This window comes from Polypterus senegalus, chromosome 5 (assembly GCF_016835505.1).
Source record: "Polypterus senegalus isolate Bchr_013 chromosome 5, ASM1683550v1, whole genome shotgun sequence".
In the NCBI taxonomy this organism is placed as follows: domain Eukaryota; kingdom Metazoa; phylum Chordata; class Cladistia; order Polypteriformes; family Polypteridae; genus Polypterus; species Polypterus senegalus.
In genome coordinates this window covers 118,010,402-118,030,568 of record NC_053158.1, presented here as the reverse complement: position 1 = coordinate 118,030,568, position 20,167 = coordinate 118,010,402, and the positions used below count along the sequence as shown (strand labels likewise).

General features: G+C 48.2%; 1 protein-coding gene across 3 annotated transcripts in view; it reads right to left on the bottom strand.

Annotated features, from left to right (window-relative positions):
• wnt3a (wingless-type MMTV integration site family, member 3A) overlaps window positions 1-20,167 on the bottom strand; it is a 186,170-nt gene that overhangs the window by 60,918 nt on the left and 105,085 nt on the right. The window lies entirely within an intron of this gene.

Below are 20,167 nucleotides of genomic sequence, written 5' to 3'. Positions count from 1 at the left end.
AAAATGATGCTTTGCTTTTAAGAGAAGCCATATTATGTTCTGTTTTCAGGGTTATAACCCTCACTCCTAGGGGCGGAATCTCCAAGGTGGTGACCTTTCAGCTTTGGCCATTAACCTTACCGACCTGTTGGTAAACCCATGCTTTCTTTTTGATTAATTGCGTGATTTTCTTTTTCTTTGATTTTCTTCTTGTTTGGGTTACAGTCACTAAGTTTTATTTTTTTTCTTTTGTTTTGCCTTTTACTCATTTCTCCCGGTTTACTCAGAAATTTGTTATCCTGTTTTCCTGCTGATTCGGGACAAAAGATTGGATCAATATAAGTGACCTTGAGATGCATCATATTGTCAGGGACATAAAAGTTATGCAGGGGAAAATAAAAACTCAAAGAGTCAAGTAGAATGAGTGTGCAAGGATATGTGAAACAGCTGACAGGGGTGGTGAATCAGTTAATACCTTGGCTAATTCGACTCCTTCTCCAAGTTGCACCCACCATCATGCTCCTCAGATTCCACTTCCAATTTGTTTTTCAGGGGATCCAAATGAGTGTCAGAGTTTCCTTAGTAAGTGCTGCATGCTTTTTGAAGTCCAACATAAAATGTGTCCAAACTATATGACACGTGTATTGTTTAAAATATCTTTGCTTGATAAGAAACCTTTTCAATGGGCTTCCATAATGTATGACAGTAACAACCAGTAATGCTTTTCATTAGTTTTGTTTACTAAGGAGGTTAAAAAAGTTATTGACATAATATTGGCAACATACTTGATGCAATGATAGAGGTAGCCCAAAAAGTGGGCACACATCTAGTAGAAAGAAAATTAGAACAGAGATGGGAAAGAGGAACTACCTTTAGACCAAGTGAGTCCATGACCACTCTCGTACCAGTGGAGTCAGGTATTACAGTAATTAGTATTAGTAAACAGCAGCACCAATTAAAGGAAAACCTCTCCGTCAGGGTTGGAAGGGTGGCAACGTGTAGTCAAGCACTGTACAGTTCCTTGCATGGTTAATGGTATTGTCATAGATGCTCTGATTGATTCACGCACTGCTGGGAATTTTAAAGCAATTGTAGATAGATTTCTAAAAGTGCTCACTTTGTGGCTTCCATCTGCCAAATTACCGGCAGAAGTCTTTTTTTGACAAGATTTGTGCCTTCATGGATTCCCATCTTCTATTGTGTTGGATAGGGTTCCACAGTTTATTTCCAAGTTTTGGACAGAGTTTTGTGAGGTCAGGGTAGCTGAACTCAAGGAAGTGGTGGAGAAACCACTGTACATTGTATTAAACAACAGGCAGATTGTGTCCAGGTGTCCTTTAGGGAGACAGTGTGCACTCACAAAATAGCACAAAAGGAGTCTCCAGATCAGAGAGCTAAAAATAGATAGGTTACTGTCAGACATAAACACAAGGTAGGAAGTGCACACCATCCAGATGCATCAATCACAGAGGTTAAGATTTCAACTGTTTTCAGTATTTTTCTGATAACACTGAGGGGATAGGCTGGGATGAAGAGCCCAATTGGTCACTTCAAAACCAGTCCGTAGAAATACCAAAGAAGTGGCAGTGGAAATTCAGCCAGTATGGAGATTGAGATGCGGATTCTCCAAAGACAGAAAGTCATTGCATAGCTAGGTTTATGAAGCACAAGGATTCCTTCTTTAACATATGGGAACCGTGGCACCATGACAGGCTATATTAGAACAGAAGGGGAACCAATGTATTGTCATATGAGTCATATGAGTAGGATAGTTGAGGATTGTTTATACAAGGGAATGGTGAAACATGTTGTTTAAGGCAGGCCAGAATTAAAATTATACACGAAGAGACAAACAGTAGTGTAATATCAAACAAGCATAGTAACCTAATAGCTGATGTGCCATAGTACAATAAGCAATACATTAAAAATGGGTTGCTAGGAGGATTAAGAATAAAATAAATGAGTTGGAATTATGTGTAACTCCATGTAACTGAAATATAATAGGAATGACAGAACCCTGGCTAAATAATTGTGAATGGTAGGAGTATAACATATATGGGCACACACTGTTTAGCAAAGACAGGCAAAGCTGAAAAAGTGGAGGAGTTGCTACTTAGATAAAACAGATTTTAATTGCAAAGTTAGTAAGGATCATTTAGCTAGACAGCATTAGGGACTGAGGCCTCATATATGAGTGTTATACAGGGTGGTGCTGGGAACTGGAAAATTTTCAATTGACATTCAATCCACGAATAAACACATTACAAAATACATCTAATGTAGTATAAAAGTGTTTTACATATAATGCAGAACAAATCTCTCTATTATAAAAAAAAATCTTGGAATGCTCGGAAGGAGACGAGACGTGATTTTCTCTGAGACACCATACCATCACGCAAGACAAGGCAGTGAGACAAAAGGACAGCTGCTGTACAGGCTTTTAAATGTTCGAGTTCAAGCAACGATGAGTAAAAGTGGCAGAGAGTGTGCCCCAAATAACAAAAAGCACGCAAAGTGTCTGGCATGTGGTGTGCGCGGGAGAGGGTGGGTGAGCGAAGCAAGCAGGGGGCAAAGTCTCCTAGTTCATCAAAAAATTTATAAGCAGTAAGAAAGTGAAGAAAGCTCCCATATAGATAGATAAAGAACAAAAAGGAAGCTACAAAATAAAAAAAAACAGCTACATAAGGCAAAAAAATCTAGAAACTCCAGTGCTAATCGTGGAGTAATTACTAGTGATGAGTAAACAGTTCGCTTTGCTGTGAATTCAGCAAAATCACATAAAAGAGTGTGCTTGTGCTCTTTGTGGCTGTAGGTACACATGGTAGCGTGGACAAATAGCCCTGGGGTGTTGATGGAAAGACTGGCTAACACCTGCATTCACATGCAGACAAATGCAGTTCAGTTGTTTTCCTGCAGAGCACTGAATATATTAGTGTTTGGTGTTTGCAAATAAGGCATCTGCACCGATGGACTTAAAAGGGATCTGAGTTGAGAGAGAAAGAAAGAACAGGAAAAACTGGAGAAGAAAAAAAAGTAAGTTAAATGAAAGAATAAGGAAGAGAAAAAGCAGAATCGTGGAAGAGCAGATGCAGCAGAAAGGAGGAAGGGGCCCAGAAAGGAGCAAGCAGTCAATGCTTACTCATGTTGAGCTCCTCAGGAAAACTGTTCCGAGGGGGTTCCCGAAGAAGGGCAAAGGATAGTAGCAGGAGAAAGGAAGAGGGCTCATAGGGTTCCCGCTGAATGCCAAAGTTCTATAGCTGGAACAGGACCCGGATTTAAGAGGTTGACTATGCCTATTGGAGGATGTCTCCTCTTGCTCAAAAGATTGTAATGGATGAGCAGAGGAGGTGTCAATTTTTAGAAAAGCACACAGAGGCGTAAGTAGGATTTTTAAAAGATCATTCCTTTGTTTTAACCTGTAGATTTTTTTGTATTATTTATTGATTGGTTTCAACCTCCACTGAACACTCTTATTAGTATAGATTATTTATTAATCTATTTATTAAGGAATGACTGCACTGCCCTTTATTTATTGTTTGAACACTATGAATAAAACCACTGAGCATCCTGATGCAGTACCTCTTGCTTTTTGTGTCCTCATTTCATTCTTGGTTTATGGCTATTGCTGTCCCGATTTCAAGGTAGTATGGCAGATGTGGGTAACCCGATCAGCACAGGGATGCAAGTGATAGTGCTTAACACCACTTCAGAATATTAGAAATATACTAGGGGGCTCTGCCCCTGCTCACTTCAGTTGCCCAGCTTCGGGTTTAGTTAACCAGATATACAATTTTAAGAGATTGTTATTTTCATGAGAATTGTTACATATACATTATTTTCACTTTTACAACAAACAAGATGCTGTTTTCCATTAAAGATATTTAATTGAAGGTTTCTTTCTGTCTGTATGTTTACACTGCATTTTATCATTCTCTATATCATAGTAAATAGACAGACTAACTCTCATAAAGGTTGGCTTTATCATCCCACTTTAAACTACACCTAGCATTTCACAATTCATGTTCGAAACCAGTAAGCACTAGTCCTTGCTCAGAGGTAGTATCATTCTAGCTCCAGTAGAGATACACAGAGAACCTGAATCTGAAGTACAGTGAATTTCAGACTCTTGTAGGAGACACTCCTTGGTGACATATCTTGTGTTTTGTTGGGTTACAGCCATGAAAATCATTCCTGGGAGTGTTTAAGGGACCTTAATGCTCCCCCACTGTTGTAATGTTTTCATGCTCTGTTCTGCTAGAAGCCTGGCAGGTGCATCCAGAGGTTATGTGACAATGTGGTTGATTAATACTGAATTTGAATAGAATCTTTAGTGATCAACTCTTTGCAATTCTTGTTGAACTACAATTACACTTAAACTCTGGCTTAAAAACAACTCACAATCCTTACAAAAGACTTCCTTCAGCTTTTAATTCTATTTTCTGCCTTAGTAAAATACTTCATTTTGTTTTTCATTCTCACCTCTTTCAATCAATACAATGTACTGCAGCAAGGACTGATACTAGAACAATGAAGTCTAACTATAACTTTAGTTCCTAGATGTAAATTATTTTAGCATTTCACTGTAAAATATAAAGTTATGATATCACTCCCAGTGATACTGTATAGTGGGTCCACGGCTCAGAAGGAAAGACCAGTTTTAAATAAATAATCGCAGCTTCAAGAGGGGGTGTGGTAGTGAGGCGATAGTGGAGCAGTTCTTGGGCGCTATACAGGCTTGGGTGTTTTCGCATTGAAGTGCACAAGTGTGGGATTGCCCATGTCCGTAATTTATACTGGGCTTACCGCCACACCTATGCCACATTCCCATTACAAATAGGAGAAGCACGAATACAGAGAGGAGAAAGACAAATAAAGAAAAGGACACTGGTTAAAAAAGAGAGAAGGGAGAAGGCTGGCAAAGAAGCCGGCAGAGGAGTGAGCAAGGCAGGCTCGCTGTAATAAGGAGAGGCAGCTGGAAAGCGAGCCCCAACGGGGAGTTTGGCTGGCACTTGGGCGGATGGATTGGGTCATTCCTACTGAGTTTTACAGATGAGCAGGAGTGACCATGATCGAGGACGGCTTGCCACATAAGGCAGCAGAAGGAGGCGGGAGTCAGAAGCTTGGGAGGTTGAAGCCCCAGCGTGATCACCCTGGTCATATGGGAACCCAAGTTTCAGTTTAGAGCCAGGGCTCGGAAAGCTACCAGACATGCAGGACAAGGTCAGCTGCAGGTAGAGTGACTCCCCTGTTGTAGGGCCCGGATAAGAGAAGCAGGGAAGCCGCCAGCTAAAGAAGGCACCGGGGTTTTTAAAGGACTGCTTTCAGTCATTATTGATTTTTAACCTCATTTTTAAATGGAATATTTATTTGATTATTTTCACTCTGTTTATAATGGATTATTTATTTATTAACGTTTTGCAGCACTGCACTTTCTTTTGAACATTTTTTGTATTTGTTTTGTTTGTTTTTAACAATAGCACTTCTGCACTTTGCATCTTCCCCTTGCTTCATTTGGTGTCCTCATTGTCCAGCTCATACGGTTACATTACTGAAAGTGTTGAGTTCAAGGGCTCCAAAAGGGAAGTGGGAGCGTGAAGCAGAACCCGCATCGTCACACTCCCTCCTAATCAAATAAAATTAGGCGATAATATTATACAGTATGTAACCAAGGAAATGGTAAGTTTTGATGGCCAGGATACAAAAAAAACCAAAAAAATCTCCAGTTAGGCTGGAGATAAAAACAAAATCTGCAGGGGTTCTAATGCCAAAGGATCGCCAAGCCCCTACTGAGCATTCTATCTAACATAGATGGCTTAAAGTAGTCCTGATGGTTTACAGGCTTCACATAGAAGAATTTGATGATGATCGTCATGTGCACATCTGGGGAACCTCTCATTCAAACCATAAATGTAGGGGGCAGCAAGGTACCTTGATGAGGTGGTGGTGGTGCAGATTGTTACAACAGAAGAACTGAAAAAGACAGCAGATAATAGTACAGATTAGTACGGAATTGCTGAGCCCAAAGAAAAATGATAATTCAATGCCCATATAGACAGGGATACAACTAAAATGTAGCTATGAAAAAGCCATTTTAGAATAATGGGTTATTAGTACTTTTTTAAACTGTTCTGCAGTATCAACTACAAATGTTAGGTGCATAATATCAAAAGGCCGCCTCGCCTCTTCTTTTCAGGTTGGCTCTTGAAATTATAAGCAGACCTTCATTTGAAGATCTGAGGTTACGACTTGAAGTGTCAGGGGACAGACATTCCAAAATATAGGACAGGGCAAGATTATTTAGGGCTTTGAAAACCATTAATACTATTTTAAAGTAAATTCTAAATGACACGGGTAACCAATGCAGCAATGCTAAAACTGGTGAAATGTGCTCAGATTTTCTTTCTTTAGTTACGATTCTTGCTGCTGCATTCTGCACTAATGGTAACCGATTCATGTTTTTCTTAGGTAGTCCTGAAAGGAGTGCATTACAGTAATCTAGCCAACTGAAAACAAAAATATGAACAAATTTTTCAGCACCTGGTAAATTTATAAGAGGTCTAACTTTAGTTCCTCCTCTGAACATTTTCACTTACTATAATGGATTCTCAGAGTGATCTAAAAAATCTCCAATTTAACCTCTAAGAATCTTAAAGGAATTACTTGTCATAATGAAGCTCCCAGGAAGAACATCATCAAACTTCTTTTATATAAAAGTTCCCAAAAGAGTACTGTGCTAAACCCCTAGAAGCAAAGATGTTCAGTTAACTCAGGTCATATCATAGCACAGAGTTAAACATTTAAGTTGAGGCAGAGAAAGGCAAGTCTAGAGATGTTTAGGAGAATCAGAATTTGAAGTAATGAAGGAATTGTAATAACATAAATGATTAAGAATATAAAGACCAAAAAGCCAAAAAGTTAAGACTAAATAAGTAAATGCAAAAATGTACCAGAAACACAAAGGGAGCAAAGATGGCAGAGCTGATTAGAGCAAAGTCCAATTAAGGGCACTTTGCGGTAAAGTGGTGAAGATAAGACAAGAGCTCAGATCTACTGAGCACTGAAAGAAGGGTTAATGAAATGGTTAAGTTAACATGAAGCTTAGGACTGAAACAGTTTGTCTGATGAGAGAAAACCTGCAAAAGAGAAAAGAGAATGGTTATGTGCAGATAAAGTAAGATAAAAAACCATGTATGTCTTTAGTACTGAGCACAGTTGCAGTTAATACATGTTAAAAGTTAGAAAATGTTGAGGCACGCTCAGAAACTTTTTAAAATTGTTTTAAAAGTTAGATTAGATTAGATTAGATTAGTTGAACTTTACTAATCCCAATTTAAATGCACACAGAAGCAGAACCATAAAAAAACAAGGAAACAGACTGTGACCTGTAGGGAGCACCACTGAGCAAACAAAACCCTCCAATACACCAACACCAACACAGATATAAATTTAAATGATGATTTATTATAACACAAATCTGCACACGTGATATAAAAATTTCATAATACAATTTTCTCCGTTTTTCTCTTTCCTCCTGGCAATCTTTGTTTGCCTTCTGACTCTGACCACCCATAGAAGAAACTCTTTCTCTTTTAAGCTGGATCCGAAGCATTTCTGGTGTCACAACACTACTGGCTGGAGGCATTTCGGGTCATGCAGAAGTTCCTTTAAGTGAGGAAGATTTGTCCTGCAGCTCCCTTGGCAGCATGGATGTAACACGGCAGGGCTGTGCAACTCCCTGCCTGCCCTGCAGGCATCCGTTAGGCATTGTCGCTCACGAGAAGTTCCATCTATTGTTTTGGAGAGGTAAACAGTCCTTCTGTTCTTCCAACAAACTGGCCTTGTGGCTGGGTAATGTTCCATGAATTATCCCAGCCAGAGCTCCAGCTCATTCCTGAAGTCCATTTCAAGACTCACAGGACAAAAAATCCAGACAATCAATCAATCAATAAATTATTCAACCATTCCATCCATAAATAAATAAATGCGTATTGTGAAGAAATTTCAAAAAGAACTTAAAGAGTACGTTGGCAGGAAGCATTAAATTGCCTGATAGCAGTAGGCAGGAAAGATCCCCAGAGGCACTTCTTAGCACACTGTGGCGGAATGTGCCTATGGCTAAAAGTGCTCCAAGAGAGCGTCTCCTAGAGGGGATAGAGGAAATTTTTTATGATGGCATCCAATAATAATTTTCTTTAATATACCCTGGGGCTGTTTCCATCTAGTCTCCAAGCCAGCTGTCTCTTCATTTGATCATCAGATACACACAGTCCAGGAAGTGGAGAGTAGCTGGAGACTACAAGTGTGATGTCATTGTAATTAAAGGTCATGCAGAATGCAGATGGCAGCTGGTATTCTGGAACATTCTCAGATTTAACACTAGAATTCCTGAAGCTTACGATTTTTTTTCGTTGTCCCTGACCTCCTTAAATTTTCCTGACATATGCCAAGAAGCTTGTAGCTCCTTATCACTGCACTAATAGCCTGCTTTTGTTTAGCAAAGGTGTGGATTAGAGAATGCAGCCTGCTACAAGCACCACCAGAACCCCTAACCCAAATATTCAGTCAGATGAGGGCATCGCCCAACTGCGTTCCTCACAGCTGGTTTCTGTTGCAGTGTTTATCTGGTGATGCGTTTGGAAGGTATTATATAGGTAATAAAAAACTGTAATTTGAAATATACACTGTGAAGCCCAGGACCACATACAGCCACCCTAACCTGATACAGTCAGATAGGACACGGCTTTGCCTAACAGCACATGTTTTTTACAGTCAGTGAGAGCTTTCCTTTTGCTCCACCCAGCTCAATACAGTCTAAAGCACTGCTAATCAAACACAGTTCTTTTCTTCTGCCTCCAATCCTCTTCTGGCAAGCTTCATCCACCTCCTCCCAACTCAGGCTCCCCAAATGGAGCGAGGAGGCTCCTTTTATTCAGCACCTGGGAGTCAGGATTACCTGAAATCGCTCCCAGGTGTGGTAAATCTACTGAATGGTGCTGCAGCTTCCTCTGGCGGACCCCATGGAACCCAACAGGGCTGCACCAAACTCCACAAAGCCACAAAGAAAGGCTGCTCTCTAGTATCCCAGGGGAGATTTGCCTCAGCGATCCTGTATCCTCTGATTCTTCCATTGCATTTGTGTCCCAGCTGCATAATGGCCAAGACCGCACGTCGCAATGCATTTCATTTGTGTTCTGTGTCTACAACAATCTGTGTAAATATAGAATGAAAGAGAAAATGCGGGGAAAGAAATTCTGAACACACGGCTAAAACAGAAAATGTTTTCATATGTTATAGTAATAACAACATAATTTTGATGTGAAGTGTAGGATGTGTTAAGCCCAAATTTCCAAGAAACACTTTCACACAAGTATACTTTAATTCAAGAATAAAACCGGAGAAAAAGCAATTTTTCAACTGACATGTTGCTGAAGCTTAACTATTACTCTGTACAAAATAAAAGACGTTCGCATATGTGTGTGTTTGCGTGTTTCATTTTCAACCAGTTGTCACAGTAGTAACTTTGCTCTGTCATGTATCTTGTTGAGGAGCTGGGGTCCTTCTCTCTTTCTCTGGCATCTATACAGTACCTCTGCTTGCAGCCTTGTGATTAGTTCCAGTGCTCTGGGAGACAAAGGTTGCAGGTCCAGCAGTTGCCATCAAGTGTAAGTGAGGGTACTTTATTCCTTATGCTTCATTCTACCACTAGGATGATTGCACAGCTTTCCGTAGTGCTTATTCTCCATATTCTTCACTGGTTCCTTTGTCTACTGTTCTTCCAAAGCTCCCAGAATACTTATGGAATTTAACAGAATTTTGATCTTAATTTGTTTTCTAACTATTGATTTTTCTTAGTGTAAATTTGCTACTCTAATTCATGTTTTTTTACTGTAACAGAGAGAATCAGTCTAACTTAGTACAGTGCATTAAGTAGACCACAGCCTGATTTGAACTACATTACCACAGCATGGCTTACCACTAGCAGCTGGAATTTAACAACAATCTACAAACAAACACTGTTAGATTTATTCACAATTCTAAATCACCCTGCTTGGATTAGTTATTCTGGGTGTATTACTGTATCTGGTGTTCATTTCATAGTGCCTTGAATTGGTTGCTGTTAGGTTTGATTCTATTTGAGACTGTACTAAAAACGTAAGGATTTAAAAGTCAATAAAATTCCAGATTATCTAAAAATGCATTACACAGTAGTGTTTAGCTATACATTTTGAATTGCACATAACACAGTTACTTCCAGTCATAGTAAATGATTATTAAAACAAAATTCTCAAGGGTACCAGACAATCAAGAGAACTTTAACAGTATGTCAAATATATATATATTGTCACGCACGCGCAAGTAGGAGACCGCGGACGGATTCGAAAGCATCTGGGAAAACATTCGCCGGCAGGGAATGGCGGGTATTAACTTTCTCCTCTGCTTCCTTCTAGGAAAAAGACCTCCCTCCTCCGTAGCGGGTTTGACCGCAGTGCGGCACTTCCGCCTTCCTCCGCCATCTTGCCCTGACGCCATCCTTCCCATCCTCCCTCACGGACCTTCCCAGCATTCCTCCACTTCCGCTCCTCCCCAATAATGGCTGCGACGCCAGGACTCGGCGTCGCTGCTATGAACTGTTAAAACGTTTATGATTTTGACCTGCATTTTCTTTATTGTAGAATATACGGGGCCGGAAACCCCAACACTTTATACTGTCTCTGTTCATCTTTCACATCTGGCGTAGTCGGCAGGATTTGGAGATCCCGGAAATATGACGGAGGGACAGGACCTAAACACCGTGCTGCAAAACATTGACGCCGGCTCCAGGCACTGCAGCAGCGCAAGCCGCCACCACAATGGAGCTGGAAGCCACGAAGGCCAGGCTGACAGAGGCCCAGCGTAGCAGGCCAGACTCCACCCAAGCAGGCGCCTCCTCCTTTGGTCCCGATGGGTGCTTCTGAGGACGCCGAGGCCTACCTGGGTGTTTTCGAGCGGACGGCCCACCGGAACGCAGTGGCAGCGGGCCGAGTGGGCGTCCATATTGGCGCCCTATCTGAAGGGGACAGCCAATGGGCCTATTATGACCTCCCTGAGGAGGAGGCCGCCAATTATGACCTCCTCAAACCTGAAATACTGGCACGCTACGGCATCACCCCGGGCCAGCAGGCGGCTGAATGGCGGAACTGGGTCTTTGACCCCGAAAAGCCTGCCCGCGCCCAGGCGCTCGAGTTCTGGGGTAAGATGGGGCTGGCTACGCCAGAAGGACCCCAAGCTCGAGAGTGGTGGAGCAGGTGGCCTGTGAAGGCCTGGTCAACTCGCTGCCCAGTTCCTCGCCCAGCAGGTCCGGGGACACGCTTATAAGGATATGCCAGGCCTCCTGGAGGTCCTGGAGCGTCAACTGGCGGTCCTCCCACTCGGCGGGTCAGAAAGGCAGGCTGGCGGGAACCGACAGGGACGGGCGGCCACCCCCGAGCCCTCTCGGCGTGCTGCGGAAGCCCCACCGAGAACCAGAGAGAAGCCGGGTCCGCCGCTGTTACAAGTGTGGAGACCGCCACCTGCTGCCAACCTGCCCCACAACATCTCCAGAGCCCATGGATTGCACCTGGACGTCGCTGGAGAGGTACTGTACCCGCCGCATCCCTTGGCGAGTCCAACACGGGAGTGGTGTTGTTAAATGGGCACGCCGTGGTGGCTTTGTTTGATTCCGCAGCAACATTACCATTGTAGCTCGCCGCTTTGTCTTGCCGCGACATTGGATAAGCCAACGCTTGTTGGTCACTTGTGTGCATGGGGGGACTAGGTCATATCGTTCCGCTCGCTGTTATCTCACCTGGAGGGGGGAACCCACTCAAATGACGGTCGCAGTGCTACCGGAACCCCCCTTCCCAGTGATTTTGGGACAAGACTGGTCTAAAAGAATCAGCGGTAAGACATCCACCGCTCCCGGGCCTTGTTGGATCTTGTTATGAGGGGCAGTGGCACCTCCCCCGGTCTCCACGCCGTGCACAAGGGCAGGCCCTAATGGCGCTGGTGCCTCGGGGACCTTCCTGGCTACGGACCCCGACCGGAAGATTCCGCCGGGGAAGGGACTAGCCATGGAACTCTTCCCGGGCCCAGGCCACAAGACCCTCTCGGAGGGCTGGACCATCAATTCCGGTCCACCACTGCCTCCTTTAAGAGGGAGCAGTGGAATGATGACTCCCTGCGCTTCGCCCGGAATGCTGTCGTTCTGCCTAACAGCACACAAGCGGACGGTTCCACACCGCGTGAGCCCTTCTTTGTCCTTGAGAACGATCTGTTGTACCGAGTGGCAACCCATGAGGCGAGGTGCGGAAGTTGCTGCTAATTCCGCTGCACCTTCCGGGCGGGAGGTAGCGCGAGTTGGCGCACGCTCACCTCTTAGGCGCCCACCTCGGGGCCGAAAAAACACTGGAGAGGATTAAGCTCCGATTTTACTGGCCGGGATCAATGAGGAGGTCCGCGTTTTGTCAGTCATGTCCGGACTGCCAGATCCGCCAGATTCCTAGAAAGGACCGTGCTCCCTCGTCCCTATACCCCTCATCATGTCCCTTTGAAAGAATAGGGGTCGACTTGGTAGGCCCCTTAGAGCCCTCTAACCGTGGCCACAAGTATATACTAGTCATGGTGGATTATGCTACCCGGTACCCAGAGGCGGTTCCCTGTGCTCCGCTAATTCTAAAAGCATCGACGGGAATTAGTTAACGTGTTTTCCCAGTAGGCATACCCAAAGAAGTCCTCACGACCAGGGTACGCCTTTACTTCGGATACGCTCAGGGAGGTAGCCAAATTACTGCAGATAAAGCACCTGAAAGCGTCTGTCTATCACCCGCAAACGGACGGGTTGGTGGAACGTTTTAATCAGACGCTTTAAACAGATGCTCGCAAGGTGGTCAGCGCGACGGCAGGAACTGGGATCAGCTCCTCCCGCTCGTGCTTTTTGCCTATCGGGAGGTACCTCAGGCCTCACGGGCTTCTCCCGCTTGAATTGTTATATGGACGACAACCCAGAGGAATCCTCGACATCCTAAAAGAGGGCTGGGAGGCTGAGGCCCTTCCCTCCTCCAATATTTTAGAGTACGTAGCGCAACTGCGCCGACGACTCACAAAAATCAGGCCCCTCCTAAAAGAACACGTGACTCGTGCGCAAGCAGCGCAGGCCCGTGTTACAACCGCAACTCCGCCCTCAGGGAGTTCCGCCCAGGGGACCGGGTTATGGTTCTCATCCCTACCTCACACTCTAAGCTGCTCGCTCACTGGCAAGGGCCTACGAGGTTAAGGAGAGAAAAGGACTCGTCGACTATTTGGTGAAACAGCCCAATCGTCGACCGAGTGAGAGGATCTATCATATTAACCTGTTGAAACCTTGGAAGGATAGGGAGGAGCTGCCCGCCCCATAGGTCACTCTCCCTTTTCTCAAGCACGACTGCCCTCAACCTCGGCTAAGAGCTGACACCCAAGCAGCGGCAGGAGTTAATCCAAACACTCGAGCCATCCCCGAAGTGGTAAGCGAATCACCCGGCCGGACCTCACTGATTGCCCACGATATAGTTACGGACCCCGGGGTAATCGTCCGGGAGAGGCCCTATAGGCTCCCGGAGGCAAAACGCGCAGAGGTTGAACTGGAGGTGCAACGATGTTGGACATGGACATAATTGAGGAGAGCCATAGTCCCTGGTCCAGCCCTGTTGTCCTCGTGATCCAAGCCGGACGGCTCCTGGAGGTTCTGTAACGACTTTAGACGCCTGAATCAGGTCTCCAAGTTCGATGCCTACCCATGCCCCGCATTGACGACCTTCTGGAGCGGCTGGGCACGGCTCGGTATTTGACCACCCTTGACATGACAAAGGGGTATTGGCAAATTCCCTTAACGGCATCCGCAAAAGAAAAAACAGCCTTTAGCACCCCTAGCGGGCACTGGCAATACAAGGTCCTCCCATTTGGGCTGCACGGGCACCGCCACCTTCCAACGCCTGGTGGACAGAGTGTTGAAGCCCCACCAGTCCTATAGTGCCGCCTACCTGGATGACGCCGTCATCTATTCCGCACCTGGGAGGAGCATCTATTGCAGGTTGCAGCTGTCCTCAGAACACTGGCTAAAGCCGCCTCCGCATAAACCCCCGAAAATGTTTCTTTGGCTTAAAGGAGGCCAAGTATTTAGGCTACCTGGTGGGACAAGGACAGGTGCGCCACAGGGCTCCAAAGTTAAAGACATCTTAGAATGGCCCGTCCGAATACCAAGAAGCAGGTGCAGGCTTTCTTGGGGCTTGCTGGGTACTACCCGGTTTGTTCCCGCTTCTCCGAAAAGAGCAGCACCCTTGACCAACCTGACAAAAAGGGCACCCCCTAACGTAGTGTGGACCGACAAGGCAGAACACGCGCTCAGTGACTTAAAAAGGGCCCTAACGCCGGCACCTGTATTGCGGGACGCCGATTTTGGGCTCCCGCTTATCCTCCAGACCGACGCCGGACACAGGCCTGGGTGCCGTGCTGAGCCAAAGCGCTGATGGTGTTGAACACCCTGTGATGTACCTTAGCCGGAAACTGATGGACCGGGAGACTCGGTATGCGGCGGTGGAGAGGGAGGCCTTGGCCATTAAGTGGGCAGTGACCCACCTCCGCTATTACCTACTGGGTCGCGAATTCACTCTGGTGACAGATCACGCCGCGCTTCAGTGGATGTCCCTACACAAAGAGTCGAACCCGCGAGTCACTAGGTGGTTTCTGGACCTACAGCCGTATAAGTTCACTGTCACTTATCGGCGGGGAACCCTTCAGGCCAACGCCATGCCCTCTCCCGTATTCACGACCTCTCGGTTAGGTCCGCCACCTGACGGTCCTGGGCTAAGGGGGGGATCGTGTCACGCACGCGCTGAGTAGGAGACCGCGGACGGATTCGAAAGCATCTGGGAAAAAATTCGCCGGCAGGGAATGGCGGGGTATTAACTTTCTCCCTCTGCTTCCTTCTAGGAAAAAAGACCTCCCTCCTCTGTAGCCGGGTTTGACCGCAGCGCACTTCCGCCCTTCCTCCGCCATCTTGCCCTGACGTCATCCTTCCCATCCTCCCTCACGGACCTTCCCAGCATTCCTCCACTTCCGCTCCTCCCCAATAATGGCCGCACGCCAGGACTCGGCGCGTTATGAACTGTTAAAACGTTTATGATTTTGACCTGCATTTTCTTTATTGTAGAATATACGGGGCCGGAAACCCCAACACTTTATACTGTCTCTGTTCATCTTTCACTATATATATATTGTCACGCACGCGCGAGTAGGAGGCCGCGGATTGATTCGATAACACCTGGGAAACCATTCGCCGCCAGGGAATGGTGGGGTATTAACTTTCTCCCTCTGCTTCCTCGTAGAAAGAAAGACCTTCCTGCACCATAGGCCTGGATTGACCGCAGTGCGATACTTCCGCCCTTCCTCCGCCATCTTGCCCTGACGTCATCCTTCCCATCCTCCCTTGCGGTCCTTCCCGCATTCCTCCACTTCCGCTCCTCCCCAATAAAATGGCCGCGACGCCAGGAGTCGGCGTCGCATTATGAACTGTTTGTTTATAATTTTGACCTGTTTTTGTTTGTTTACAATATACGGGCCGGAAAACCCCAACTCTTGCTACTGTCTCCTCGGTCTTTTACAAGTGGCGTAGTCGGCAGGATAGAGAGATCCCGGAATGACGGAGGGACAGGACCTCAACACCGTGCTGCAGGATGAATGACCAGCTCCAGGCCTGCAGCTTGCGCAAGCCGCCACCACCGGGAGCTGGAGGCCACGAGGCCAGGTTAGTGGAAGCCCAACGGGCGAGACCAGACCCGCCAGGCAGCCGCCTCCTCCTGGTCCGATGGGCCCTTCGAGGACGCCGATGCCTACCTGGGCATGTTTGAGAGGACGGCCACCCGGAACGAGTGGCAGCGGTCCAGTGGGCGCCCATCTTGGCGCCATACCTGAAGGGACGCGCTGGGCCTATTATGACCTCCCTGAGGAGGAGGCCTAATACGACCTCCTCAAGCCCAAATATTGCCCCGCTACGGCATTAGCCCGGGCCAGCAGGCGGCCGAATGGCGGAACTGGGTCTTTGACCCGAAAAGCCCTTCGCGCCCAGGCGCTCGAAGTTCTGGGGCAAGATGGGCCGCTGGCTACGGCCAGAGAGCCCGACGGGCGGAAAGTGGTCGAGCGGGTGGCCTGTGAAGGCCTGGTCAATGCAATGCCCAGTTCCCTCGCCCAGCAGGTCCGGGACACGCCTATCAGAACATGTCGGGCCTCCTCGACGCCCTGGAGCGCCAGTTGGCGGTCCTCCCACTTGGGGGTCAGAAAAGCCTGCTCGCGGGAACCGCAGGGACGGGCGGCCACCCCGAAGCCCTCGACGCGCTGCAGAAGCGCCAGCCAGAGCCAGAGAGAGGCCGGGTCCGCCGCTGTTTCAAGTGTGGCGAGACCGCCACCTGCTGCCAAACTGCCCCATCACATCGCCCGGAGCCTATGGACTGCAGCTGGACATCATCGGAGAGGTATTGTACCCGCCGCATCCCTTGGCGAGTCCGAATCACGGGAGTGGTGTTGCTAAATGGGCACGCCGTGGTGGCTTTGTTTGATTCCGCAGCAACATTACCATTGTTGCTCGCCGTTTGTCTTACGCAACAGTGGTTAAACAGCATTTGTTGGTTACCTGTGTGCATGGGGGACTAGGTCATATCGCTCCGCCACTGCTATGTCACCTGGAAGGGGAACCAATCCAAATGACGGTCGCTGTGTTACCTGACCCCCTTCCCAGTGATTTGGGACAAGACTGGTCTAAAAGAATCAGCGGTAAGCCATTCGCCGCCCCGGGCCTCGTTGGATCTTGTTATGAGGGGAAAAGGCACCTCCCGCGGCCTCCACGCCGTGCACAAGGGCAGGCCCTATGGGCGCTGGTGTCTCGGGGACCTTTCGTGGCTACGGACCTTGACCCGAAGATTCCGCCGGAGAAGGGACTAGCCAGGAACTCTTCCCGGCCCAGGCCCCAAGACCCTCTCGCGCCTGGACCATCAATTTCGTCCACGCCGCCTCCTTTAAGAGGGAGCAGTGGAATGATGACTCCCGCGCTTTGCCCGAATGCGTCGTTCTGCCTAACAGCTCAACAGCGGACGGATCCACACCGCGGGAACCCTTCTTTGTCCTTGAGAATGATCTGTTGTACCGGTGGCTACCCATGAGGGCGAGGTGCGGAAGTTGTTGCTAATTCAGCGCACCTTCCGGGCGGAGATATGCGAAGTTGGCACATGCTCACCTCCTAGGCCACCTCGGGCGAAAAACACTGGAGAGGATTAAGCCCGCTTTTACTGGCCTGGGATCAATGAGGAGGTCCGCGGTTCTGTCAATCCTGTCCGGAGTGCCAGACCCGCCAGATTCCTAGGAGGGACCGTGCTCCTCTAGTCCCTATTCCCTCGTGGACATCCCTTTGAAAGGATAGGGGTCGATTTGGTGGGACCCTGGAGCCCTCAACCCGTGGCCACAAGTATATCCTAGTCATGGTGGACTATGCCACCCGGTACCCAGAGGCGGTTCCCCGCGCCCGCTAATACTAAAAGCATCGCACGGAACTGGTTAATTTGTTTCACGCGTGGGCATACCCAAGGAGGTCCTCACGGACCAGGGTACGCCCTTCACTTCGGATACGCTCAAGGAGGTAGCCAAATTACTGCAGATAAAGCACCTGAAAGCGCCAGTCTATCACCCGCAAACTGACGGGTTGGTGAACGATTTAATCAGACGCTTAAGCAGATGCTCCGCAAGGTAGTCAGCTGACGGCAGGAACTGGGACCAGCTCCTCCCGCCGTGCTTTTGCCTACCGGGAGGTACCCCAGGCCTCTACGGCTTCTCCCCTTTGAATTACTATACGGGCGACAACCCCGGGAATCCTCGACATCCTAAAAGAAGGCTGGGAGGCCGAGGCTCTTCCCTCCTCTAACATTTTGAGTATGCGCAACCGCGCGACCACTCACAAAGATCAGGCCCCTCCTAAAAGAGCACGCGGACGTGCGCAAGCAGCGCAGGCCGGTGTTACAACCGCAACTCCGCCCTCAGGGAGTTCCGCCCGGGGACCGAAGTTATGGTGCTCGCCCCGACCTCCCACTCGAAGCTGCTCGCCACTGGCAAGGGCCTTACGAGGTTAAGGAGAGAAAGGACTCGCCGACTATTTGGTGAAACAGCCCAATCGTCGACCGAAAGTGAGAGGATCTATCATGTCAACCTGTTAAAGCCCTGAGAGATAGAGAGGAGCTCCCAGCCCGTAGGTCACTCTCCCTTTCGCAAGCACAACTGCCCTTAACCTCGGCGAAGAGCTGACCCCAAGCAGCGGCAGGAGTTAGCCCAAACACTCCGAGCCATCCCCGAGGTAGTGAGCGAGTCACCCGCCGGACCGCTGATTGAGCACGATATAGTCACGGAGCCCGGGTAATCGTCCGAGAGGCCCTACCGACTCCGGAGGCAAAACGCAGAGGTCGAACTGGAGGTGAAACGTATGTTGGACATGGACATAATTGAAGAGAGCCATAGTCCCTGGTCCAGCCCTATTGTCCTCGCCTCCAAGCCAGACGGCTCCTGGAGGTTCTGTAATGACTTTAGACGCCTGAATCAGATCTCCAAGTTCGATGCCTACCCCATGCCCCGCATTGACGACCTCCTTGAGCGGCTGGGTACGGCTCGTATCTGACTACCCTTGACATGACAAAAGGGTATTGGCAAATTCCTTTAACGGCATCCGCAAAGGAGAAAACGGCCTTTAGCACCCCTAGCGGGCACTGGCAGTACAAGGTCCTCCCATTTGGGCTGCACGGGCCCCGCGACCTTCCAACGCCTGGTAGATAGAGTGCTGAAGCCCCACCAGTCCTATAGCGCCGCTTACCTGGATGACGTTGTCATCTATTCCGCACCTGGGAGGAGCATCTACTGCAGGTCGCAGCTGTCCTCCTAACACTGGCTAAAGCCGCCTCCGCATAAACCCCGGAAGTGTTTTTGGATTAAAGGAGGCCAAATATTTAGGCTACCTCGTGGGACAAGGACAGGTGCGCCACAGAGCTCCAAAGTTAAAGACATCTTAGAATGGCCCGTCCGAGTACCAAGAAACAGGTGCAGGCTTTCTTGGGGCTTGCGGTTACTACCGCCGGTTTGTTCCGTTTCTCAAAGAGCAGCACCCTTGACTGACCTGACAAAAAGGGCGCCCCTATACGTGGTGTGGACCGACAAAGCAGAACACGTTCAGTGACCTAAAGAAGGCCCTAACGCCGGCACCTGTGTTACGGACGCCCGATTTTGGGCCCCGCTTATTTCCAGACCGACGCCGGACACAGGCCTGGGTGCCGTGCTGAGCCAAAGCGCCGATGGTGTCGAGCACCCTGTGATGTACCTTAGCCGGAAACTGATGGACCGGGAGACCCGCACGCTGCAGTGGAGAGGGAGGCCTTGGCCATTAAGTGGGCAGTGACCCACCTCCGGTACTACCTGCTGGGTCGCGAATTCGCTCTGGTGACTGATCACGCTGCACTTCAGTGGATGTCCCTACACAAAGAGTCGAATCCGCGGGTCACCAGGTGGTTCCTGGACTTACAGCCGTATAAGTTCACTGTCACTTATCGGCGGGCACCCTTCAGGCCAATGCCGATGCCTCTCTCGTATTCACGACCTCTCGGTTAGGTCCGCCCACCTGACGGTCCTGGGCTAAGGGGGATCGTGTCACGCACGCCAGTAGGAGGCGCGGATTGATTCGATAGCACCTGGGAAACCATTCGCCGCCAGGGAATGGTGGGGTATTAACTTTCTCCCTCTGCTTCCTCATAGAAAGAAAGACCTTCCTGCACCATAGGCCTGGATTGACCGCAGTGCGATACTTCCGCCCTTCCTCCGCCATCTTGCCCTGACGCCATCCTTCCCATCCTCCCTTGCGGTCCTTCCCGCATTCCTCCACTTCCGCTCCTCCCCAATAAAATGGCGCGACGCCAGGAGTCGGCGTCGCGCATTATGAACTGTTTGTTTATAATTTTGACCTGTTTTTGTTTGATTTACAATATACGGGCCGGAAAACCCCAACCCTTGCTACTGTCTCCTCGGTCCTTTACATATATATATATATATATATATATATATATATTTATCAAACATAACACAGTAGGGCAGGGAAACAGAAATAAACTGAAAATAG